The 26,327-nt window shown below is 47.5% G+C and overlaps 1 long non-coding RNA gene across 1 annotated transcript; it reads right to left on the bottom strand.

The window, feature by feature from the left end:
- Positions 1-2,752: 2,752 nt before the first annotated feature.
- Positions 2,753-25,855, bottom strand: LOC140696372 (uncharacterized). The gene is made up of 4 exons (XR_012072612.1): positions 25,715-25,855; positions 24,988-25,074; positions 23,836-24,113; positions 2,753-3,737 (listed from the first exon to the last, which is right to left on the bottom strand). It is a non-coding gene; the product is annotated as an uncharacterized lncRNA (long non-coding RNA).
- Positions 25,856-26,327: the final 472 nt, after the last annotated feature.

Genomic DNA, 26,327 nt, shown 5'->3' with positions numbered 1-26,327 from the left:
TTAAGATGAGGTCACACTGGAGCAGGACAGGCCGCTAATCCAGCATGACCGCGGTCCTTGTAAGAAGGCAGCCACGTGAAGACAGAGACGTGGGGAGATCACCGTGTGAAGGTGGAGCGGGGCGAGAACAATGCACCTCCAAGCCAAGGACACCAAGGGTTCTGCCTGTCCCCAGAGCGAGGGGAGGGGGCATGAACATACTCTCCCTCACAGCTCTCAGAAGCAGCCTAACCTGCCAACACCCAGACTTTGGACTTCTGGCGTCCAGAGCTATAATGGAATATATTTCTGTTGTTCCAAGCCGCCCATTTGTGGTGCTTTGTTAACACAGCTAGTAAGTGAGGAACTGAGATCGAAAGCCAGAGTCTGGCTCCACAGTCCTACCGTCAACTGACGTGCCTTCCTCACCAGGAAGGAGAGCACAGGGGAAGGAGAAGAGGGGAGGGCTTTCGTTGTATGTGTGTGTGTACACACGCACATGGGTGCTGGGTCATAACGTAGATGCCTTGCACTGAAGTTTGAAAGCCACTGACTTAAAGGGGTTTGAACAGAGTGATAAGATTAGTTTGCATTTTAGAAAGAACAAAGACATGTCAAGATTTCAGAACTAGAAGTCAAGTAGGATAAACTCATCTTTACGGAAGAATTCAAAGGTCTCATCCCTTGGCAGGATGGGGTGGTAAGGTTTCTACACTGAGCAGATGGTGGTGGGCAGGGGTATCACCTAAGGTTGTGCCGGTCAAGGAGGGCCTGCTGTAAGCTAAGTACATGGTGCCCTGTGGCATTATGCAGTGTACAGCCCATGCGGCCGGCCTTGGTGTTCCTAGGACTGGATTAGAGATGTTCATCAAGGAAGAAATACAGGTAGACTGGGGAGCAGCAGTACCAATCACTCTTCCCAAGCATATTCTTCAAAAAATGGTAACTTTGCAACAGATCCTTAAAGCTAACATGATAATACTCTATGTATAAAATCCATACTGAACAGGAGACAAAGGCAGCAAGACTGTGGGACCCAGGCATGAGAATACAGGCTCCTCCGGGTGGTTAGCTCCCCCACCAGAATGTAACTTTACGAGGACGAGGACTTCATCTATGATGCTCACTGCTGATCCCCAGTGCCTAGAATAAACGCTCAGCAGGTGCTTAACAAACACTGCTGAATGAATATTAAAGGCAATACAGTGAGGAATATGCACGGAAGTGAATCACAGGGTGGTCATTTGTAATGTCCTTGCTGCCCCACCACCCCCTCCCCTGGTCACACATCTCCTCTCTTGTCCCTTCCACCTCCACGACTCTACAATTCCACGTCTATCCCTCCTTCCCGTTACACAACCAGAGGAAAAGGATGCTGGTGGCAGGTGGAACGGCTTCTGCTGAATCACGTCTCCTCTGACAACGAGTCCAACACGGTAACAGCTGCAGGGGCACCTGTGACATTCGTGGATGCCCGGAGCCCTGGTCCACAGCAAGGGATTATAGCAGCGCGCGCAAATCCTTGTCTGCTAAGACCGCGGTGCTGGCTCAGTGACTGACAGAATTAAACACGGTCTCAACTGATGGGAAGTCCAAGGGGGATTTATGGCCCAATACAAAGAGATGTAAATTTTGCTCTTATTCAGACCCTTCCTATGCTACCATCGATTTTGTTTCTCTCGAGGTGTTAGGGTTAATTTAGTTTTCTGCATTAGGAGGTAGACTCAGTCCCAGGCAGCCCCCGGCCTAGCCAGGTTCCAAGTGGCCAGACGTCCTCGTTGCTTGGTGTGCTCTCTGGTGGGGGTTTGTGGCTCATGATGTGTCATGACGTTCCAGTTGTCACCTGAGCTTTGTTCTGGGGAGACTGTCCCTGCATCCCTCTGATGCAGGGGACCATTTATGGTGACCGATTCTCCCAGCGTGCCCGAGACTTTCCCCAGGCACCAAAAGTCCTGTGTGTGAGGACACCTCTCAGACCTGGGTGCACTAGGATGGGTGGTTACCAGAGTATGTCACACTGAGAAGGGAACAAGGGGCTTGGGCCCGCTTGTTGGCACAAGAGTTTAAGGGCTTGCCAAAATTAGGTCTTCCCCCTCCAGCAAGACCACATTTTATTCTTATCTCAACAAAATGGAAACACAAGACACCTAAAGAGAAATAGCCTCAGTGGTTTTACCCTTGACCCCGACCCCCTAGTCCAGTGGGTGTAAAGGGAAACCCAGACCACCTGCACTGGAGTCCGACCTGGGCACTTCCTAACTACAAGTTACTCAGCCACTCAACCACTCGGTGCCTCTGACTCCACCTCTCTTAAGATGACGATAAAAAAGGATGTCTCACGCAGTCATGCTCAGGATTAGAAGAGAAAATCTATGCAACACTCTTCCACCTGTAGCTAGCTGGACAACGATTACCGCCCTCCTCCCACTTTTTTAACCTTTTATGTTAAGTATAGTATCAGTACAGAAAGCAGCATAAAACAAGTGTACAGCTTCATAAATGAGTACACAGTGAAAACTCTCATCCCAAGGAGGAGCACTGTGCCAGCCGTCCCAGGCGTCCGCTCCACTGCTCTGTCCCGCCCTACCCCGCCTTCCCCTGCCGAGGGTGTCTTATTGTTTATTTTATCACGAAACGACCCGTTTTGGGGTTTGTTTATTTTCTTCAGGGCAAAAAAAGTGGCACTGTGGCACTATCCAATCACAAGTCCCTTGTTTCATTTAGAAAACAGAAGGGCCAGGCTCTCTTCTTTTTATGGGGTGGGGGGGAGATAAAGCAGTGTGATTTCTAAAGAAAAGGGTTTAAATAGGAATTTGCAAAGATTACCTTCTTTTTTGTGACTACGCATCCTATTGCCTGGAAGGGGCATGGAGATCTCAGTGTAAGTTGCTTAAAGGAAATAGACAATAGTCACAGGCCATTAAAATCCCATCTGCTTCCCATAAAATGGAAAAGTCATCACTGGCCGAGTCAGGGGGTCTTGGGCTCACGTCGAGGAAGCGATCGCCCCCCAGCTCTCCCCCCTTACAACCTTGCTTCTTGTAAAGGGCAGAGCCACCCCCTTATCTTTCTACCAGGTCAATGCTTTTTACACTAAACCACGCTTCTCCCCAAACGGTCATTAGTAGAAAACATTCCTAATACTATTTTGAATGATGCTGAAAAGAATGCAGGGCCAGATGTGGGTACGGTATTAACTGCAAGATTTAGAAAGGGAGAGGCTGTGCGGGTGTGGAAAAGGTCACTGGGACTTAGGACTTGACTCAGACAGGGAGGGAACATGCTTCCCTGGGGCATGGGGTGTGGAGGGAAACAGAGCTTCAGGGAGGAAATTATTCATTGATGGGCAGGCAGTTAAAAATTCAGACCAGGAAGCACAGTTTGAAATATGACCTGGTATGTCTGTTAGGATTTCAAGTCACAGAACCGAAAGCCCAGATAACAATGGTTTAAATACAATGAAGGCTAATTTATCTCTGGTGGTGTGGAGTCGACAGCGGATGTGTTGGTTCCAGGATCGGCAGGGACTTCTACTTTCCTGCTTTGTCATCCTTAGCAAGGGGAGGTCCATCCTCAAGGACACCTCATGGCCCAAGATGGTTGCTGAAACTCTAGCCATCACCTCCAAGTTTTAGGCAGGAGGAATCAGGAAGAGGTCCACAGGGTGCGTCTCAGCATGGTAGCCTTTTAAACAGCCTTCCCAGAAGTAACACCCAACGACTTCTGCTTACATGTCATCAAACAGGCTGGAAGGGAGGCTGGGAAATATGAAATAAAGGAAGATAGGGAGCATGATTAGGCAGGTGGGGAAACTAGCCATCTTGTCTGTAGGCGACGAGGCAGTAAATCCTCATGGTTCATTAAGCACAGAGCCTCCAAGGTCACTTGGCTTAACATCAGGCTCTATCACCTACTAGCTGTGATCAACAAGAAGACACCTGACACTCCTAAGACACGGTTTCCTCATCTATAAAATGATGATGGTAATAAGACCTCTCCCAAACGGTTGCTGTGAGAGTCAGGTGAAAACGCTGATGGAGAATGCTCAGGACAGCACTCGGCATCCTGAAAGCCCTCCAGAATGGCAGCGATAGTAACTATGATGCTGATTTAAGAGGCTGGGAAAGCAAATTCCAACAACTTTTACACTTATCCACGCTGAAAGTTAAACCCCATTCAAATGAGTATGTCATCCAAAAAGCATGCTTGAGGGGCTTCCCAGCCTGTGTTGAGGGCTCCCTTTAAGGGTGATCTCCATCGGACGACATGATTTGAGGTGTCTTTGCATTCCTGCATGAGAGGGTTTGGCCAGTTTGAGGGACTCTCCGTGAACCTGAGGGGATGTGGGCTCTTCCTGAGGAAGCCCTTGTCAGCTGCTCTCCTCGGGGCTTCAGACCATCTTGCTTAGATCTTTAGCTGCCTTTACCTCTCTGCAGAGCTCTTTGGTTCCATTTTGTGGTGATCCTTGTCTCTCCCTGGACCAAGGGACCCACCTCTTTAGTCCAGACTTCCCAAGCTACATCCTGAGGAACATTCATTTCAAACACTTTTCCATGATAAAATATGTGTGAAACACATGATACACTAACCCCCATTTGGGAAGTCACAATACACACTAACACATTAGAGGCTCTAGGAGTCCTGCCAAAAAATGGTAATTTTTTGAGCTTTTTTTTTTTAAATTAAAGTATAGTCAGTTTACAGTGTTGTGTCAATTTCTGGTGTACAGCACAATGTTTCAGTCATATATGTACATATATATGTTCCTTTTCATATTCTCTTTCATTATAGATTACTATGAGGTATTGAACATAGTTCCCTCTGCTATACAGTATAAATCTGTTGTTTATCTATTTTATATACAGTACTTAGTATCTGCAAATCTTGAACTCCCAGTTTATGCCTTCCCACCTCCTTTCCCCCCTGGTAACCATAGTTTGTTTTCTATGCCTGTGAGTCTGTTTCTGTTTTGTAAATAAGTTTTTTTTTTTTTAGGTTCCACATATAAGTGATATCATATGGTATTTTCCTTTCTCTTTCTGACTTACTTCACTTAGACTGATGATCCCTAGGTCCATCCATGTTGCTGCAAATGGCACTGTTTTATTCTTTTTTATGGCTGAGTAGTATTCCATTATATAAATATACAACTTCTTTCTCCAGTCATCTGTCGATGGACATTTAGGTTGTTTCCATGTCTTGACTATTGTATATAGTGCTGCTATGAACACTGGGGTGCAGGTGTCTTTTTGAATTAGAGTTTCCTCTGGATATATGCCCAGGAGTGGGATTGCTGGACCATATGGTAAGTCTATTTTTAGTTTTTTGAGGACTCTGCATACTGTTTTCCATAATGACTGCACCAAACTACATTCCCACCAGCAGTGTAGGAGGGTTCCCTTTTCTCCATAGCCTCTCCAGCAAGAAATGGTATTATTTAACTCAACATTTTCTGTTAAGCATAGGAGCCATTTCAAATTTGCTATAATTCCCAGTCAAATATGCTTTTTTCTGAGGTCTCGTTTCCTGGTTCCTGGGGGAACCTCCTGTTGAGTCCCTCTTTTCAGCCAAGGAGCTCTCACAGGGCGGAAGCCCATGGGCAGATCTGAGATGACCATCATTAATCAATGCCAGTAAATGATGCATCCTTTTCTGGTGCCACTTGTAAACTCTCCTTACCTCCTTCTGTTCTCTGGGATAAAAAATGAGATCATGCCAGTGAAGAGTGCTTTATAAGCCATTTAAATGCTGCGTGAATGTTAGTTGTTACTATTAATAATGACTCACTCCAGTGCTCCAATCCCCTGCTCCCTGGGAATTTCTGAAATACAGTTTCTTCACATAGAAAGAGTTGAAGCCGACACACATAGTCCTGGCCACTTCTACCAGGGGGTCCACTCTGTTAGTGCAATAAGATGACTGTAAGGTATGCGATCAGCTCTCCATGGAATGAGGAGGAAAGAAGTGGAGACCCTGGCCCCTCACCCTGAATCCTCAGGTTCTCCCCAGACACACAAACCCCAAAACCACTCCACCCACACATCCAAACCCTCAGAGCTGCCTCTTCCCGTCTCCCCCAAACCTCCAGGGCTTGATCCTCCAGTTATCTATGGGCCTGACAGCCCCTCACATCAGATTTCACAGGGACTGCCTTCTCAGGATGCCTGTAAAACCCGGCCAGGAAATGCCAGCCAAGACCTGATTCCCCTAAGCCCCGAAACAATAGACCCTTCCTTGTTTGTTTTGAGAGACCGGAGCTGTGGCTCCTCCTTTCCTCAATACCACAGCAGTTTTCAGAGGCACGCCCAGCCAGAGCGCATAACCAGGCTTGGCGGTGGCTCAAGGGTAAGGTTTAAGTTCATTCTGCTGACTTCTTTCCTATCTCGACTCCAGAGAAAACAGAAACGAAAGCCAGGTCTCTAGAGCCCAAGTACAACAGCCACAACTAAAAATATTTGACTAAGCCAGACACAGAATGACAAAAATGCCATGATTCCACTCACATAAGCTATCTAGCCTAGACAAATTCATAGAGACAGAAAGTAGAATAGAGGGGACCTGGGGCTAGCGGAGGGAGGGGGAGTCATTGTGCAGCGAACGTAGAGCTTTTTGGGTTGGGAATGACAAAAAAGCTCTGGAGATGGAAGTGGTGATCACTGGACAGCATTGTGCGTATGTTTAACGCCAACAAACTGTACACTTGAAAGTGGTTAAAATGGTCAATGTTCTGTCATGCATATTTTGCCACAGTAAAACAGCAATGACCCCAATAAAATATTTGGTATCAGTTCCCCGAACGTGGTGTCCATCCCTGGGGGCAGCTTGTAATCTGTGCTGTGCGGCACAGCTGTGGTCCCAGGAGGGGGATGTGGGGTGCTGGCTGGATCTTCAGTCCTGGGGGACCAAGTCCCACGCAGAAGGACCCAGCCAGAGTGCGGCTCAGATGGCCGCCAGCACTGAGACGGCTTGTGTAGGTCTGGGGCATAAGCAGGAAGGATCTTTTCATCTTTCTTGAGCATCTTTCTGAAGTCTCAAGACAGCCTGAAAAGTTCTTTCCTTCTGACAGAGGCCAGAAAGTCCTGGGAAGACGGCCAGGCCTCCCTTAGGCCGAGGACTCCATGAGAGGAGAGTCTGGGGTCACAGAGAGGCAACACTGAGGAGGCAGAAGCGAAATCGAGTTTACTCAGCAAAGACAGGTTTTCTGAGGTCTTTTGTTTGACACAGAAAAATGAGAAAGGGAAAAGAGAGGACAGGTTGGTGGCTGGAACTGGCTGAATTTAAGGCAGCGGCCTCTAGGTGGCGCACACACCGTAATAAATACCCTGAGAAGATGCGATTTCATCTGCAAATTGAGCTTCAGGGATCAGTTCAGAAGTGGGGGACTTTTTTTTTTTTTAAATAAAGAAGCTACTCCCCACTCCAGCAGAAAAACCCCCAAATCTAAATGCCTCTGGATCCAATTTAAAGATGGTATCATCTTGATGAGGACCAGGGTAAAGGCACTGCATCTACTTGAGAATCACAGACCAAGAGCTGTGGCCTCTCCCTCGAGGAGAGCTAGGTAATGTGCACCCACGGAAACGCTCAGCTAGAGAAGAAAGGGCCCCGTTCACCAGGCTATTGTTACTCCCGAGAGAGTGTCAGCGCCAGAGTTTCAGGTACACAATGGTAGAAGGGGTGATTCAGCGGTCAAGCAAGAATGTATTCAGTCTGCTCAGCTCCTGCAGTAGGTTTTTCTCCCCTCCCCTTTTCAAGCCTGTATCATCTCAGCAAGTGCCCAAGTGAGCAGGAGACCAGGACAAAGGCCATCAACTTGGAAGGCAGGCCAGGTGCCAGGAAGATCAGGAGGGGGCAGCTCCTCTCACCGTCCAGGGCCATTCTTATTTACACGATTAACAGGGCTGCATGCAAACCCAGCCAGGAAGAGACTTGATCATGACCCAGATAATCAAGCAAGCCACTGCTGCAGAGAATGGAGCAAGCAGCACATCACTCTCATGCCCAGGTTAATTTCACTTTCTGCACTCTATCACACAGCTGCGGGGGGGGGCAGGCCTATTCATGATTCAGTGCCAAGGGGCATCACTTAAGTCTATCGGTCAAAGGCACTGATGGAGGGCCCTCCGAGGGCTTGACTGAAGGCTGGGGTGAGACAAAGAGGAAGCAGAAACTCTGCCTCAGCGTTTAGGAAGCTAGAGTCTAGAGCTGCATTATCCATTATGGTAGCCACTAGCCACATGTGACTCTTTATATTAAAATGCAAAGTAACTAAAATTGAAAGTTCAACTCCTAAGTTGTACTAGCCATATTTCAAGTGGCCAGTGGGTAAAGTATTGGACAGTACCAAAACCATTTCATCAATGTGAGACCACTTACAAAGATGGCAATTAACTAAGAGCAAATTAATGGGAGGAAAGGAAGGCTCAGCCACATTGTGTCTTTCAGCCAGGAAAAGTAGTCCAGAGTTTAGAAGCATCCTGAGGATGGTCCTAACTCTAAATACGCTAAATGTTTGTGTTTGAGGGGTGGTGGGTGGTGGACTAATATTGGGATAGAATTTCAAGCAATCTAGAAGCATGTTCTCTAACCTGTAGCCTCCAGATGTGAGGGAGTCATTTCTGCTTCACTCCATCCAAGACATTCTTCCCCACCTTCCACCTGGAGAAACTCTCCTACTGAGATTCACTCTGTGCCAGGGGTGGGGCTGAGTACTTTCACACACCTCATTCAGTTCTTACAATCTTCTGTGAAATGGTTAACATAACACTGCCTACCTAAGCATCGACACCCGTCCCTCTCTCCCAGCCCTTGGCGTTCCCAGGAGGTGGGCCCCACTCCCAGCATTAGCACTACAAGTGGGCCTGTATGATCCAAGAGGAATCATTTGCCATTGATAGGCTGAGGAACTCAGCTCTCTGCCAATCAGGGTATGACACCCTCGTCACCACAGCAATTAATTAAGAAATGGCACATGACTTCTTTGGGCCAACAGGAAACAAAAGGACGTTAGCTGAGGGCTTCTGGGAAATCAATTTACTTTCTCCTGAGAGTTGCTGGAGGAGAGAGTCTTTTTCTCCTGAACCTTTGTGGGCAGGAAAGGCCAGGAACTTCTGCAGCCGTTTCTCTATTGCTGACCTGTAGTGGGGCAGAGAGCCCAGACACAGAGAGAGGGAGCAGGCCCCGCCGGCACCTGCTGCGGCTCCTCTGGTCCTCAGGGATGTCAGGCTCTCAGCCCCTCATTGTCTGAGCATTAAGAGTTAGACTTTCTGTGGCTTGTGGCCCAAGAACCTCAGCTGATAATCCCATCCTGCAGAAAATGAAACTCGGGCTAACAAACCTTAATAACTTGCCTGGTCACCTAGTTAGTAAAAGAGAGCCAGGGCACAAATACAGATGTTCTTGACGCCAAAACAAAACACATGCTCTCTTGTTTTTATCATACCACTTCTTCCTTATGTGAACTATGTCTATATTTCAAAGGGTCTTGGGGAGAAACCGACAAGATAACCAAGCAATGACATCTTTAAGGCCATAAGAAAAATATTTTTCCTTGGATATTACCTGAGCATGCTCTGATTGTCTGGGTTTTTGTAGGCACATGAAAACCAAATGCCGACTCTAAAAGCTCACTGGCAGCTGCACTTTGTGGTTCGTTCTATTTATTGCTCTTTACAAAGGCCCTTAGGAATCACTTTGGGATCCTGGGGGTTTTGTTTTGTTTTGTTTTGTTTTTTTAAGAATGGGTGGGAAGCTTCTAGACAGAACTGCTGACGTTTATGCCTTTCACACCAGCTGAATAAAATTAAGTACACTGACTCCTCCCGAGAGCACAGCAAAGTGAGTTCCGAGGAGCCAGGCCTCACTTCACCCTTTGCTTTTACTTACCGAGCGAGTACACGGGAGCTTGGTGGTGAGCCCTTGACTCTGCAACCGTCAGTGTTGGGAAGCTGTAGTCATTGCCCCAGAGACATTTTTCAGTCTTTCTGGATTTATTCAACACTCTAGGGAAGAGGGGTTCTAACTCCTTTCTCTGTCTTCTTGTTACTCTTATGATGTCTCTTGGCTCCCTCCTCCAATGGTGCACTTGACCCTGCCATTTAATGAAGGTCATTCTCCCCACAAATATCACATTAAATGTATGGGGAACTGATCAGCTGAGAGAGTTCCCAGCAGAAAGGTCACAGCTGAAAGGCATCATTTTCCTCTGCTTCCCTTGGCAATAGCGCTGGAAGAGGGGCCTCAGGGGACGCAGAAGGTGCTCACTGGTAAAGACATGCTGTACCACGTGGGACAAGCCCGCTTGCTGTTGCACTAAACAGAAGAACAGACTTAAACCACGCGGCCATCAAGAACTTTTGTCTGTGCTCTGGCAGAAGGAGCAGTTCACATCGAGAGCCAACAACCTGAAAAAATTGCTTCTTTTGATGGTTGAGCCTAATGACCGAGTTATTTTGTTTGTAAGGTTGTTCTGACATGTAAGGTTCCAAGGAGTTTTTCTCTCTCATCCCTACTCTCCTTGAATTTGCTGTTCTGGAAACATTTACTGATCATGAAAGAACCACATGGGTTTTATTTTCTCCAAATAGAAGACAAGGGGCTACCAACCATATCCTAAGTGTGTGACAAGCCACTGGGATGGTTCTGAACAGGATGAATTGCCCCCAAAGACTTGAGGTGGGTTCTTGGTCCTCCTGTTTGCTCTCCTGGCACTTCCTTGTTCTCCAGCTTCGTGCATCTGGCACATCTTTACTTTCAGCCAAGGTCCCTACGTTCATCACAAGCCCTGCCCGGCAGCGTCTGGGCCAGTGGGGGATAGACCTCATCCCAAAGTTGTGCAAAGAAGAGATGGCTTGATCCCTAGCAGGGGTCTGGTAGAGAGCGCTTGCTGTGTGGTCCCTTGGAGGTGGGGCATGAGCAAGGTCCCTTGGATGGGTTGGGGTTGAACTGGGGCACCTGGATGGGATGAGAGCAGCGGGGGGAGGGGGGAATGAGGGGATGCGTCTGCGTGTACACGCACTGCAGTCAGACAGACCTGGGTTTAAAACCTGGCTCTGACACTCAAGGCACACGTGGGACTTGGTCCAGATACTGAAACTCTCAGAAGCTTAGTTTACTCATCCTTCACAAAGTTGTTGTTTAGGATGATCTGAAAGAATGCCAAAGTAGATAAGGGGTTGCCCGGAGCTGGGGGAGACAGGAATCCAGAGCGATTGCTAAAGGGCATGGGGTGATGCACAGAGCATGGCTTTTTGGGTTGCACAACCTCGTGAATCTACTAAAACCCATGGAATTATACACTTTGAAAAAAGGTTGAAATTCATGGCATGTGGATTATATCTTGATTTTAAAAAGTGGAAAAGAAGAAAACACTTAGCACAATGTCCTGTCCAGAATTCCACTGTCAGTGAACGGTAGTGAAAGTTGTGTTATTATTCCAATTCCCATAGTAACGGAGAGAATAGGTCCACTCTTAGTGCACTAAGTCCAAGAGCAGGCATTTTCCTGGAGAGTCCATTTAATTAGAAGACTTATGGGGGATAGTTGTAATTTAGCTTGTGAATAATTCAAGTATTTTTATATTGAACAAATAAATATAGACTAGAATGCAACATCTGCAAGAAGTAGGAAGACCTATAACTTTAAATAAATTCCTAGCTTGAGAAGAACCCTGAACTACATGTTTACACTTGTCTGCCATTAGGCTTCCTTCTTTGAACAATTTGGGTGGAACCTGCAAGGGCAGATCCTCCCCAGGGGGGATTTTCCATTAACTGCTGAGAATCTGAGGCTCCGGGGATATTCGGCCCCGAGCATTGTGACATCTGTCCCCAAGAGTCTCACAAGGACTTCTTGGACCATGCACTCTGGTGAGGCTGCACTGCTCTCTGAAGCTACTGCGGCCCTCTTCTTCCTCACCTCAGGACTCTGAAGACTGAACAGAGGACGTGAGTAAGAAGACTGACAAACCCCAAAGGCCTCCCAGCTTTGGGCAACACCAACTCAGGGATCCAGGAGATGGGTGTTTGCAACAACAAAGTTCATCTGAAGCATTGGGTTCCTCCACCCCCAATCACAGATAAAAGGTGCACAGGGTACAGGATGGGGTCTGCTGGCCACGGAGACCTCCAGGCTTGTGTGCCTTTTCGTGACCACTGAACTAGTGCAACTGGATTGTTGTTTCTCATTTCCTCTTCACAAACACCCTAAGGGCCTGCCCCACATCCCAGGAGAGAGTTCACCCTGCAAATACACCCGCCACGGCCTCACTGTCTCCCACTATAAAGCAACTGTGATGTGAATGGGGGAGAGAATCTGAGAGCGAAATTGTATAGAATCTAAAATGAAGCGATTCCAACAAGAAGTGATGCTTTAAATAACGATAAATAATGAGGAGCAGATTATGAGTCTGGTTCCAAACCATGATAATTATGCACCATTTCTACCTGAGAAGAACCTCGTGACTCTGGGGTTGAGATTGAGCCATGTCTCCCTTCCAGAATGACTAAAATGCAACTGCGATTATTGGGGAGATTTAGGTGGTGACCTGCCTGTTTCCTCAGGCACTGAGTGGTCATCTGAGATGTTGTCTGTCTTTGTGGTTCTGCTCATCAGCCAGAAACCAACAGTGCCAGCATTCACTGGAGAACAGGATTTAGAATAAGAAGGCCTCACTGGACTTTATCTCAGAGGATACAGTCACTGCCATTCTAAAGTTCCTGGATGAGGTGGGAGCGCAGGTCCAGAACATGGCCCCAAGAATGGAGCTCCAAGATGGGGCCTGCTACCCTGGTGTGGGGCGTGAGTGTGTGTGGGGGCGTGTGTTTGTGGTGGCGCACATGAGAGAGGAGAGAGAAAACGCTCAGCTGGTTGCACATTCACTCACTGTATAAGTTGTACTGAGACTGGGAGCCTTTCCTTTGAGCCTCCATCTGGCACTGGGCCTCACAAATGTTGCCCTCCACCTTTTTCTCTTCTTCTTCTTCCTCAATAAATGCCAGGAGTCTGCCTCAGAGGGCCAGTCTCACGCAGAGTAGCAGTTAAATCCCCAGAGTGACAGGGACTACAGCTCTGTCAGCCCAGGACAGGGCTCTTCCTGGGAGTTCTGTCCCCGAGTTCTGGAATCCTTGTTCCCTTGGTCAAATCCACCTGTTTCCATCTCAGGTCCTTCTTGCCCTGGTTCCCACTGAGTTCCCATTCTCCCACATCCACAGTGCAGCACCCACGGGCCAGGCAGCTTTCTTACCAGCCTCCCCGTCTCTGCATGCTCTCCGCCGCCCTGCTCCTTCTGCTCCACCCACAGAGCCATTCAGCATCTCCTGCTCGCCCACGCCCTGTGTAGGTAGGAACAGGGACTCCTCACAGTGCTTTCAGCTGATTTCCCTCTTCAGGGTCTGCAGGGGAGGGAGCTCCCAGGCAGACACACAAGAGGAGAGGGCAGGTGGCCTTTCTTTCCCTCGCATATGCCCGTGCTTGTGAATTACCCAGAGACAATGCCCGCTAGGGTTGTATGAGGCTGCGTTCTGTGCTTCTATTCTGTGCCTCCAAAGCCTGGCACAGAGAGGGGCCCCCTTCAGGCACCCACCTGAGGTGAGTGGGTCTCCTAGGACCACTCAGCTGCCTAGGATGGGATGTGGAGCTGGCTCTTTTGGAGCCTGGATCTGGTTTCTCCTTACCAATACTGGAACTTGTGTCTGGGGAAAGCAGAAGCTTGAGGTACCCCAGCCCTTCAGCTGTCCATGGTGGGTGGCTGGCTCTGCCTCACCAGCCACACCTGTCAGGAATGCTCTGATGGTGTGTGTATGTCACCCATCACATAGATATGAGTCATGAAAACCTTGACCCCAAGTGCCCAGACTACACCAGTGCTAACCATCCTGCTGGGCAGAAGGTGCCTTTGTCACCACCTCTCTCTGATCAGATGAGTCCCTGAACATGGACGTGACAGAATTACAGACACACTTTGTGCCCTATCCTCAGAGCCAAGCTATGGAGAACTCTGGAGGCAGAACACTGCACCTTTTCCAGCTCCTCCCCCCACTTGCCATGTGACCTCAGACAGGTTACTCAACCTTTCTGTGCCTCAGTTACCTATCAAGTAGGGTAACTTTAGTACCTACCTGATAAAGCTATAATGGGGATTAGTCAGTTAACAACAGGATGTGTTTAGAACAGTACTTAGAAAGTGCCAGCTGTTATCATTGACAGTAGAAACCGCATTGTGGCTGCACACTTCCCAGTCCAGCTGCGGAGACAGCCTACCACACACCGCCTTTTAGGGCAGAGATTACTGCTGCTTGCTTGGAGCCAGCTGACCGGGGTGAAATGTAATCCTTGCCACCAACAAATGCATGACTTGCTTCCTACTGAACTATGGCCAGGCTCTCCCCAGGGATATCCATCCTGCCCCTGTCTCTGTCGGGATTGAGTGTGGCAACTCTTTAGGAGGGTGGAGCCCCACTGGCTTGGGGTGGCTTCCACTTGCCAGCCTCCCACTGAGGTCCTGGCTGGGGTGAGCCAAGCACTGGGTGTGTGTAGACCGTCTCCACTGCCTGCCATGGGTTGCCCCATAGACACTGGCAGCTGTCTTTGTTCCCCCAGTAGTAAGAACTTGGCTGTCCTAGGGACAAATCAGGAGGAGATTCCTGTCAATGTCAGTGAAGGAGAGAATGAAGGTAGTGGGGAAAGTGCTGGTCACTGGCTCCATTCGGCTCTGCAGCACGTGACACCTGATCTTCAGCTGAAACCCATGAGCTGATGGTCTGCTATCGGAGGGGGCCGTCTTCCCTGTCAGCTGAGATCACCTCTCCAGGTTCCTTGGATCTTCAGAACTTTCCTTTCTGTCTACAGAATTCAAGGCTTTGGGAGAAGAGGTGTGGAGAAACACGTGTATCGATCCTGTCCCAGACTGTTGACCACAGATGTCCGCAGGCAGAGCCCAGGTTCCCCTCCCTGATTCTGACGCACCTCCCTGCTGGAAGACCATGAATTTATGGGAATCATCCAACCCTTAGGGGTCTGGAGCCAGATGGCCATTTAGTACAGCCCTAGTGGGTTCTGTCCAAAGACAGACAAAACCGGGCATTTTTCTGTCCAGACTCTAGTTTTCTGGGAACTGCCTGAGGAAGTCAAAATTGCTTTCCCCTCTTTACTCCCTGAATCGGACTCCATACGGGGTAGTTTCCCAGCCCCACTCCTGTAGGGCCGTATGTTGAGATGGGGGCCACCCCTCAGATGCGGGATCTTCGAGTGTCCAGCCTGAGGTATGTCCTGGTCGGAGTGGCAGAGAAGACTGATGCGGGGGAGAAACCCACCAGCCTGGCTGGGAGGCAGAGTGGGAGCCACAGCAGGTCCTTATCCCAGACCCAGGAGAGGCTCCTGGTGGGCTATTGTGCATGCTGCCACGGATGGATGGTGACAGCTCCCAGGGATGAATGAGACCCCCAGGGAGTGCCTGTGGGTGTTGCAGGGGAGCCCAGGACACCACCTCCAGCACAAAGCTCACTCAACACTGCGTGGCAGCCCGGGGCAGACGTGGGAAGTGTGGCTGAGATGTTTCCCTGCAGGCTCCTTCCTGAGTAGCCCCTGGGCTGTCGGCGGGAAGGTGCTAGAAAGACCTCAGACCTAGGAGGTGGGCTCGAGATTGACACAGTGTGAGCCCAGCTCTGAGAAATGAAGCTCACCCTAGGGCAGGTGGCCAGGCCCGTGGGAAAAGCCCAGCAAAAGCATCCTCAGCGGCTCTCACAGGAGAGGAGCCGGTGGGGGCCGAAGGCCACTGTTTGCCCCTCTAAAACATAAGAACTTCCTATCTCACACTGTTGGAGGGGCCGACGGACAACGAGGATTTAACAGCTGTGAAGGGCCGTGTCACTTCGCCAGCCCAATCACAGATGCGTGCGTGGCTAATCCAGGCTCTGTCGGCTGGACGTCTGTTGGTGTCTAATGCCGAAGCACAGCTGTGGTCATCATCTGACTAGTCTCCTCTAGCCTTGCTGCAGATATTTGTAATAGTTGCAAAAGCAGGTGGGGTGCTTTGAAGAAAAGCCAGGGATAAACAGAAAGAACACAAACAGCAGGTGGCTCTGCCTTGAGGCCAAGCCGACCCCACCCTGCCGGGTGCTGGGTTAGCACAGCCGCCCTCAGTCCCAGAGAAGGGCCCTTGGAGGCTGTGCGGAGGACACCAGCATGACACAGCGGTCAGAAGACCTGAAACTGAGCCCTAATCTGACTTGTGACCTTGCCTAGGTCACTCAACATTTTTTCTTCCCCTGAGCCTTGCTTTGACGTCTGGGGGATGTGGGGGAAGCAGAGCTACTTTGCTTATGAAATTCACCGGCTCATGTTGGTTGAAAAGAACGTAGAAAGTTCCAGCTTCAGGCGTCACTTCATTCAGGGCCCTAAGGATGCCACCAGGTTTTGCCCCTTGGTCTTGTTTCCCCTGTGTTGGCCCTGGTTCCAGATACATCTGGCAGCTCTGGCCTCAGCCTCACATCATTACCACCCTTAGGGCAGCAAAGGAGAATGTGTCCCTGCAGTCTGTTGTCCTGGCAAAGTCTGGGGGTTCACTTTGCCTAGACCCAGTTAAGTCACTTGCCCACCCTGAATCAAGCAGTGTGGCCAGGACACTGAATGCGTGGATTGACCTCACTGCTCACTCACTCACTCACCTAGTGTTTACTGCACAGCAACTATGTGCCAGTCACTATTGTATATTCTGGGGACATAATAGGGACAAGACAGATCAGACCCCCATCCTTTCGGGACTTACCAGTAGGGAGAAAACAAACAAGGACATTGTATAAAATGATACAAAATTAGGAAATGACAAGAGCTATTAAGAAAAAACAAACAAAGATGAGGAAGGAGAGAGTGATGTGAGGTGGGGTGGAGTGCTGTTTTAAGTAAGATGGTCAGGGAAGGCCTCTCTTAGGAGGTGGCATTTGAGTAGAGATCCCAATGAAATGAGAATACAGGCTGCATGAACATCTAGGAATAGAATGTTCTGGGTGGAGGGAGGAAGTGCAAATGCTTTGAGGCAGAGTAAGCCAGGCTTACGAAGGAAGCGCCACACAGGCCAGTGTGGCCAGAGCAGTGTGGACCAAGCAGGGAGCGATGGGAGAGGAGGTGGGGAAGGGGCAGAGCCACGAGATGTGGGCCTTGCAGGCCAAGGGAAGGAGAGGGACTTTTATTCTGACTGTGGTAAAGAGATTTCTTTTTCAAAGGAAAGAGACATCACATGAGTTAGGTTTGAAAAAGCTCTCCAAGTACAAATGGCCAACAGGCACACGAAAAGTTGCTCAACATTACTAAGTCAGGAAGATACACATCAAATCCACAGTGGGCTATCACCTCACACCTGTTAGAATGACTTTTATCAGAAACAAGAGATAACAAATGTTGGCGAGGATGTGGAGAAAAGGGAACACTTTATACACTCTTGGTGGGAATGTAAACTGGTGCAGCCATTATGGAAAACAGTATGGCATTTCCTTAAAAAATTACAAGTTGAACTAAAATATGATTCAGCAATCCCACTCCCGGGTATGTATCTGAGGGCACTGAAATCAGTATCCAGAAGGGGAAGCTGTCCTCCCTTGTTCATTGCAGCATGATTCATAGTAGCCAAGCTATGGAAACAACATGTCCACCAATGGATGCATGGATAAAGAAAATGTAGTGTATATATACAATGGAATATTATTCAACTAAGAAAAAGAAGGAAGTCCTGCCATATGCAACAACATGGACGGAACTTGAAGGCTTTATGCTCAGTGAAATAAGTCAGACAGAAAAAGACAAAAAAAAATGTGATTTCACTTACTTATATGTGAAACCTAAATAAAACTGAACTTATAAAACCAGAGAGTAGAATGATGGTTACCAGAAACTGGGGGTGGAAAAATTGGGGCGATGTTGTTTAAGGGTATAAACTTACAGCTAGTAGATAAATAAGTTCTGGAGATTGAATATACAACCTAGTGATTATAGTCAACAATACTGTATGATTATAGTCAACAATACTGTATTATAAACTTCAAAGCTGTTATGAGAGTAAATCTTAACTGTTTTCAACACAAAAAGGAAATGATAAATAGGTGACATGATAAAGTATTACTAAGGCTACTGTAATAATCATAGTGCAAGATATCAATGTATCAAATCAACATGTACACCTTAACTTACATGATGCTATACATCAATTATATCTCGGTAAAGAATATTTTTAAAAATAAAGGACACATATAAAACAGGTAACAGCAACAACCAAAGCTCTCCTTGCTCCTGTATAGGGGGGCTGGGGTGAAACCGGCACAGACAACAGTGGCTGGGACAAGGGGGTGGTGGCAGAGCTGGTGAGAAGAGAGAGACACAGGGTATCTTTTAGTTTATGGGTTCCATCCCTGGAAGAACCTGGTGACCTTCCCAAATGGAAATTAGGGGCTGTTGCCAGAAGTAGTGGTGACAGATGCCGGTGGATGGAAAGCAAGAACTTTACATTATTCCCACCATTTACAGTTTCATGCAGTTTTTCCTCTGCAGCTATATGTTCACCATCATTAGCTTTTTCTGGATTGGAGACTGTATCTGCAATTTCATTTCCTTCCTCCAAGGTCAAGGGACTCACTGCAAAGGATTTTTAGAGATGATGTGGTCCAACCCCAGTCTATTTACAGATGAGGATCCTAAGTCTCTGAAAAACTCTGGGATTGTACAAGCCTCCCCTCCCCCAATCAGAGCTGGAACAAGCCCTCAGCTCTCCTGATTCCCAGGGCTGGCTTCATTCACAGAACAAAGGCTTAATTTGGGGTGCTGCCAAGGACTGGTGGGGTTGATGGGAGAGTTTAACCCTCCCACAGTCTTCATCAGCATCCTTCAAATAGCCAGTGTGCTCAGTAAACAGGGACCTTGCCCTTGACCACAATGCCACCCCAAAGGCCCCCCATACAGAAATCCTGGAGCCACTCCTATGCTCAGTCACCAGCTTTTCATCAGCAACTCTAATGAGAGTCAAGAGTCCAGGCCATAAAAGGCAGGCACACAGATGGGAAACACCAGGGTAGCGCCTTATTTTTATTATTTTGGGGGGGAGGAACTGTATTTGAAGTACAGGGTTTTTCTCTTGCTGGGAGAGCTGCCAATAGACAGGTCATTTCTTCTGAGCCAGAGGAGAGACGTTGGCCTCAGAGGCAGAGCCACAGTTCTGCAGTCTATAAAGCAAGATGCACGGCAGCTTTGCAGGATGGAACAGCTCCAGAGGGAGGACCGCCTGAAATCCTCCCTGAGATGCTCAGAGCTGCGGGCCAGTCTCCCTGCAGGAGAGGGAGCCTGGGGACAACTCGCTTTGCCCTCAGGACCCAGCATAGTGCCTGACACTCAGGGGAAGTTGATATATGCTGGTGAGGGCAGGGCAAGAGGGGCAGCGCCCCCAAGATAGGCACATCTACTGGGCAGTATCCTGTTTTCTCGGGGACCGGGGGGCAGCAGATGTCACCAGAGTGGAGACAGGTGGAGCCATCTGTGGCTCTCACCAAGAACACTGCCATGGAGAGCCCCCCCCACCCCCGTCTCACTGTCTGTGTGGTTTTAATTTTCTTCTAAGAAAAATAATCCAGCTTCTCTTTAATCAGCAACCACGATGGTTCGGGGAAGATGTCACAGAGCTAATGGGAGCAGTTACTGGGTTTAATCATGAGAATGGCTGGGATGTCCTCTCTGAGGGCAGGGAAGAAAGTCTTCGATGGCTTTCTGTCCTAACCCTGAGGCCGCCCTCATTTCGGTGGGGAATCAGCTGGCCACGCAGGCTGCCGGCTGTGGGTCTGTGCAGCGCAGGGGGATGCATGCGGAGGCAAATACTCAGCAGTGCAGGGAGTCTCTATGGAACCTCTTCCAAGATGATACAGGCAAGGAGAGAAGGATATTGGCCAGCTTTTGGACACCTTAAAACAAATAATTTCTAGTATCTCCTCTTGTATCACTGTGAAACCCCACGGGCACCACAGTGAAGTCTCACTCTAAAAAAGTGTTAAGCTGTTGGTGGGATTGTAAATTGGTGCAGCCACTATAGAAGACAGTATGGAGGTTCCTTAAGAAACTAAAAATAGACTTAACATATGATCCAGCAATCCCACTCCTGGGCATATATCCAAAGAAAACTATAATTTGAAAAGACACATGCACCCCAATGTTCATAGCAGCACTATTTACAATAGCTAAGACATGGAAGCAACCTAAATGTCCATCAACAGATGACTGGATAAAGAAGACGTAGGGGTGTGTGTGTGTGTGTGTGTGTGTACACATACATATACACAATGGAATTAAGTAATGCCATTTGCAGCAACATGGATGGGCCCAGAGATCATCATACTAAGTGAAGTAAGTCAGACAGAGAAAGACAAAGATCATATGATATCATTTATATGTGGAATCTAAAAACATTGATACAAATCTTATTTATAAACCAAAAATAGACTTATGGACATAGAAAACAAACTATGGTTGCCAAAGGGGAAAGGGCAGGGGAGGGATAAATTAGGAGTTTGGGATTAACAGGTACACATTACTATAAATAAAATAAATAAAAAACAAGGACCTACTGTATAGCACAGGGAACTGTATTTAATTTCTCATAATAACATATAATGGAAAAGAATCTCAAAAAATACATGTGTATATATGTGTAACTGAAGTGCTTTGCTGTACACCTGAAAGTTACGTTGTAAATCATTTATATTTCAGTTAAGTTTTTTAAAAATAAATAAAATAAAAAGGTGTTAAGCTCACGAAAGACTTTTTGCAGAGCTGACTGAAACGTCTAGAGGTAACGGCACTCCACATCCAGAGCACAAAGGCCGTCACCCCTGATGGAAGGCAGCTGCAATCATTTTGGTCTCACGTACGCAACATAGAAGTGCCCTTCCCTGTGACCACTCCCATCAGAGGTACCTCTGCAGCCTTCCCCTCACAGGTCATTTTAACTACAGGCACGAACGCCCACTGGGGTGGGGGTGCAAACTGGGAGCCTCGGCTTTTAATAAAGTCCAAACTGCTTTGAAATCCAGATACAGCCAACCCTCAATTATCCACGCTGAGGAAAGGGAGCGTGGATAATTCTGAACAGCAGATGATTAAAAATCATTTCTTTTGGCTTCTGGGAGGTACCATATGCTATTTGCAACAGAGCAGCACAATTTCCTCTCGAGCTGTGTTTTGCTCAGATGAACATTGCATTGAGCTTGCATTTCTCCTCATGCGCCAGCTGACAGCAGAGGGGGTATGACACAGGAGTCTGTGCAGAACCGAGCTGCGTGGCAGGGGAAGCCAGCGCCAAGGGGAGAGGGGTATGGCCCATGGTACTGATGGAAAAGCAAAGGCTAGGGGTCTCCTATCTCAATTTGAAATGAGACTAGAATGGAGGAGGAGGAGGAGGGAAAAAGAAAAGGAAATAATCATATTAAAAAAAACTCTAAATGGAGAGACCAGATGCCTTTCCAGGAGCATCACCTTATTCCCATCAAGCTTTGCAAGCTTGCACTTTGTGATTCCGTGACACAAACCATCTCCTTTGAATACCTGGTCTACTGTCCATCTCCGGAAAAGGACTAGGGCTTTCTGCCTCCTTGCCTTTGCTTATCTGTGCCACTTGCCTGAAATGCCCTCTTCCTCTGCTCTCCACACTCATCCCCCTTTCAAGATCCAGAGTGTTTCCCACCTCTCCATAAAGCCTTTTCCAGTCATATCCATTGGAAGCAACCTCCTCTTCCCTCCCTTCCACCCCACATCTGAATGCCCATGACACAGTCCTCCCTCTCTTAACCTATTTGGAGTGTAAGATCCGTGAGGACGGGGAGAAACACTGTCAGACCACGTGGTGCTCCCTGTGACACCTGGCAGTGTTTGGTAGATGGTAGCTGCCCCCACTTGGAGGTGGACAGACTGAATCCTGCAGCAAGGTATGAAGACACTAAACCAGTGGTTCTCAAATTTAAGCTGAGTTAGGCTCTCCCTGGGGGACTTGGTGAAAGAGCCTCCCAGGATCTGCTCCCAAAGATGCTGCTTCAGTGAGGGGGTGTAGCGTGTGCAGGGAATAGATTCAGGCATTTACTACAAGGTTCAGGTGATTTTGACCACCGAGAAGTCAGTTGTCAAACACACGTATCACAAACGCTCACACACTCAACTTCCATCCTCATGCTCCATTCACACAGGTGAAGCCAAAAGGTTGAAAAACACAGACGCTGAGAAACACTCAAGTTATTACTGTTATCTTTCATACTTCGTAAGGCTGATTACAGCATTTTTTTAAGTAGGGAAAAAAAACTGTAGATATTAAAATAGAGACTTGCAACAGATTCTCCATGTTACCTTGAGCTGAAGCTGCAATTTTTGGGATCTTTGACATCAGAGTACAGCTTCCAATCAGCTCTGGAGGCCAGCGCTCACCATCCATGCATTAACTTGGTCCTAGCTATTTACTCCACCATCACAACTATGAATTACATCCATTGCTGGTGCTACACATGTTGAGTTTCACTGCCATTTAAGTAATTTCAAGGAGATTATACTATAATTTGGTACTGAAATGAAAAATTGTTGTATACACAGAAGGGCATGAAAACAGAGCAGCAGGGCAGAAATTTGATATTTGCAAAACAAGTACTTACTGGTGGAATAACCATACTTCCTCATTTTCCCACAAAGAAGCACCGAATGAACCAATTGCTTTATAGCTTTGCTACTCAAACTGTGGTACTGGGACCAGCCGTGTTGGCCTCACCCAGTGATGTGTGAAAACTGCAGAATCTCAGACCTAGCTCAGACCTACTTTCTATCAGCTTTTGACAAGGTCCCCAGCTGACTTGTATGAACAAGAGAGTCTGAGAAGCACAGCGTTATAGCACGTAAGAAGGGAAGATATTCACAGGTAGATAAAGCTGAGTTATGGTTAGTTACTGAGATAGGCCCAGAAAGGCTGCTCATCACATGCTAGGCAAAAAAGCTTGCAAAGAGATGTCAGTGGCTTAAGAAGAAGGTGTGGGAGGTAATGACAGCACATATTACCAATTCACTTGAAAGCCCAGAGGACATTACAGGGTGGAAAAACACATGTGTCAAAGACTGAAAAGTGATTCAGGAGAATTAGACTGAATGTGAACAAGTTCTGCAGAACACCTAAGCAACTTTGCCACTGTTTTTTCCCTTAGATGTGCATGAGTGACAAACAGTAACAACAGATATTTAACCTAAAATGGCTTTCAATAAGGAAAAAAAATTGTATGAGGAAAGAAAGCACTGTGTCATAGTGTAATTAGGAACATTCTTTTTCCTTCATAATACACAAAATGACGATGTATCTTACAACCAAAGGTATCTCAGATTTAATGAAACGTGAGAGTCCCACACACTTTACCACAATTGCCTTTTCTTTCAGAGTTTAAATTTCAGCAATCATTATTTCACTCTGATGATTCCCAACATCAAGTTCTGAGTTTGTTAACTCTGTGTTTTTTTCTTTTTTTGCACTTTTTAGGTCCGCCAACTCCACACTTTTAATCTCCTACTGAGAACAATGGAGTTTGCTCCAGCCGCTGTACTTCAGCATTCAGACAGTTAAAGAATGGGGAAGCTATCAGGCGAGAAATGGAAATGAAGCAGGAAGACATGGATACAGACTGACTCCAACAGCTATTGTATCTCCTGTTCCTATTTCAAACATTGGCAAACACAAAACATCTTAAAAACCTATTAGCGGCTTTCACAATGTTATTGCATTTAATCCTGAGAAACCTGTCAAACAGGTATTATCATCATTTTTTTCACAAGTGAAGAGAGTGAGGTCACAGAAATGAAATAACTCACCCAAGAAGAATGGGGGATCGTCAACGATGGGACCAGAATTCGAAAGAGACGTGACCGCAGCACCACCCAACTAGCGTCTCTGGGAGCACAGCTCTGCCACGAGCACTGCAGCACGCAGCCTGGGGCAGACTGTGTGAAACCGCTCCTCAGCGTCGGTGAATATGATCCACACGGTCTCCTGTGCACTTGAAGGCCTTCAGCCGAGTTGCTGTCCTGACACGGCCTCTTGCTGAGCGACCCGGAGTTCCGTGCCTTTAATATGGTACCAGCCTCCCCACCTGTTGACCACATGAAGGCCTCTGAAACTACAGAATTTCTTGCCACGTAAAATGCCCCCATTTCTTGCAGAGTTTCTCAGAGCTCCCCCTAGCCACCATCACTTTTATTTCCAAAACATTAGAGTTAAGCTCACTTCACCTGGCTCTCATTTGAAAGCATCCTGTGTGACTGGCCTCATGCCTGACCCAGGAGGCTCCTTGCTAGCTTTTGGCCCCTCCTCATAGCCTCGCCACAGTAATTTTCTCCTGGAGATTCTTACTCTTTTCCAGTTAACTCAAAATGCCGCTCTGAAGTGATCCCCTTACTTCTTGTTAATGACTACATTGGTGGTTCTCCATCTTTGCTGATATTAGAATCACCTGCGAGCATTAAAAAAAAAACTCTCCAGAGCTCAGGCCACACCTCCTGCCAATTAAACCGGAATCTCAGGAGGTGGGATCCAGGGTCAGTGTTTGTTGCATTGTGCAGGTGATCCCAATATGCAACCACATTTGACATGGTAAATCATGCCACTTATCTCCCCCAGCGTCCGCTAGCTGGGTTGTTGCTACCATTTCCAATTAAGTGCTTCACTTTAATTTAAAAGCCCTTTAATCATCTTCCCTCACCTACATAGCAACTTTTCAAAAATAACTTGTTTTTATTATTAAAAAAACACACATTTGTTTACAATCTTTAGCTTTGCAAATACAGCCACTCAAGGAGAAGGAAACACAAATCACCAGTAATCTCACTGCTGCTGACCTGGTCATGAAGATACCGCCAGCATCTTTTCTTTGCACATATTTTGTGTGTATTTTATTGTACATATGGTTTTTATAGCCTTCTTTTCTCATCTGAGTATCTTTTCTCTTGGACTTCCCAACCTCTTACCTTTTCCTCCTCTGCCCTGGCCTCCGTTGCTTCAATAACTCAATCTTTCCAGGCCTTCTGCTGTGAATTCTGAAGCCTCCTTTTATCCTAATGGGTGATTCAGTTCAGAAGCACTAAACATGCTCCTTCTGGAGTCACTGCCGTTCCAAACGGCTCTACCATCTGGACGCCCAACTGCTCAAGCCAGACGTACCTGAGGTCATTGTTGGACACTCGGACACTTCACACTTCATTTCAAACCAATTATCAAAGCACATCCATTGTACCTTTTAATGTTTTTTGAATCCATATACATCTCTCCCTCCCAAGGCTGTCACTTCTTTTCACTGAGGCCACTGTCTTCTCCTAATGGGTCTTCTTATCCCTTATTTCTCTCTAGTCCACTCCCCACACCATCTGGGTGGTTTCCTAAAGTCAATCTCATTACCTTTAGGGTAAAGTTCACCATCCTCATTCAGACTTTCCAAACCGCTGTGTCCAGCCCCTGCTTATGTCATGCCTTCTCCGTCCTCCTCCCAGAACCCAACACACACCTGGTCCACAGTGCTTCAGAAACCCTCAACTGTTTCCCTCTTTATTCTGCCTAAAACATGCTTCTCATTCCTTTTTCTGACAGATGCCTACTCATCTTGCAGGCCTCAGCTGGTTCCTCGCTCCACAACATAAGTCTCCTGACTCCTGAGAGCTGGATTAGATGCCCTCTTTGTGCTCCTCTAACATGCTGTACCTCCTCACTCAAAGCACACCTCACACTGCACGCGGTCACCTCTGCTTGTCTGTATTCCTGTCAGCAGCCTTAAGTGACCAGGCCGTGGGGCCCAGGCCAAAGTTCACAATAGCTTACACCTGGTAAGACGTTAAGTGTACGCATGCGCTGGTAGTGTGAGACGCATGCGCCAGAAGCGTAACCACTACGCATGCGCCAGTTCTGTAAGCCTTATGAACAAAGAAAGTAAAGGTACGCATGCGCTAGTAGCGTTATGTAAGCGGTATGAACAAAGAAATGAACAATGAGCTTGTGTGAGCAGAACAGGTAAAAGCAGGACAAGTGCACCACGTGGGCGTGGCCCTCTTGTTGAACTAGAAGAAAGTGCTGAGCTCCACTGCTGCCGCCGCCCGCGCCACACACCACCCGCTTGTACTGCGATAAAGTGTTGTTTCGTAGCCTGTTGGCTGCTCGCGCATTTTTTCCAGCTGGGCAGCTTACCTCGAATCCCTCCTCAGCCCCCCTAGGCTGACAGTTACCCTCCTAACTGGAACAAGGGTCCACATCTGTTTTGCTCACCATTGTAAACCCAGCGTCTACTGACAAATACTTACACCGTTTGTTGAATGAAAAA

Source organism: Vicugna pacos, chromosome 5 (genome assembly GCF_048564905.1).
Source record: "Vicugna pacos chromosome 5, VicPac4, whole genome shotgun sequence".
Lineage (NCBI taxonomy): Eukaryota > Metazoa > Chordata > Mammalia > Artiodactyla > Camelidae > Vicugna > Vicugna pacos.
Note: the sequence above shows the minus strand (reverse complement) of the source record. Positions and strands in the feature narration are given on the sequence as shown.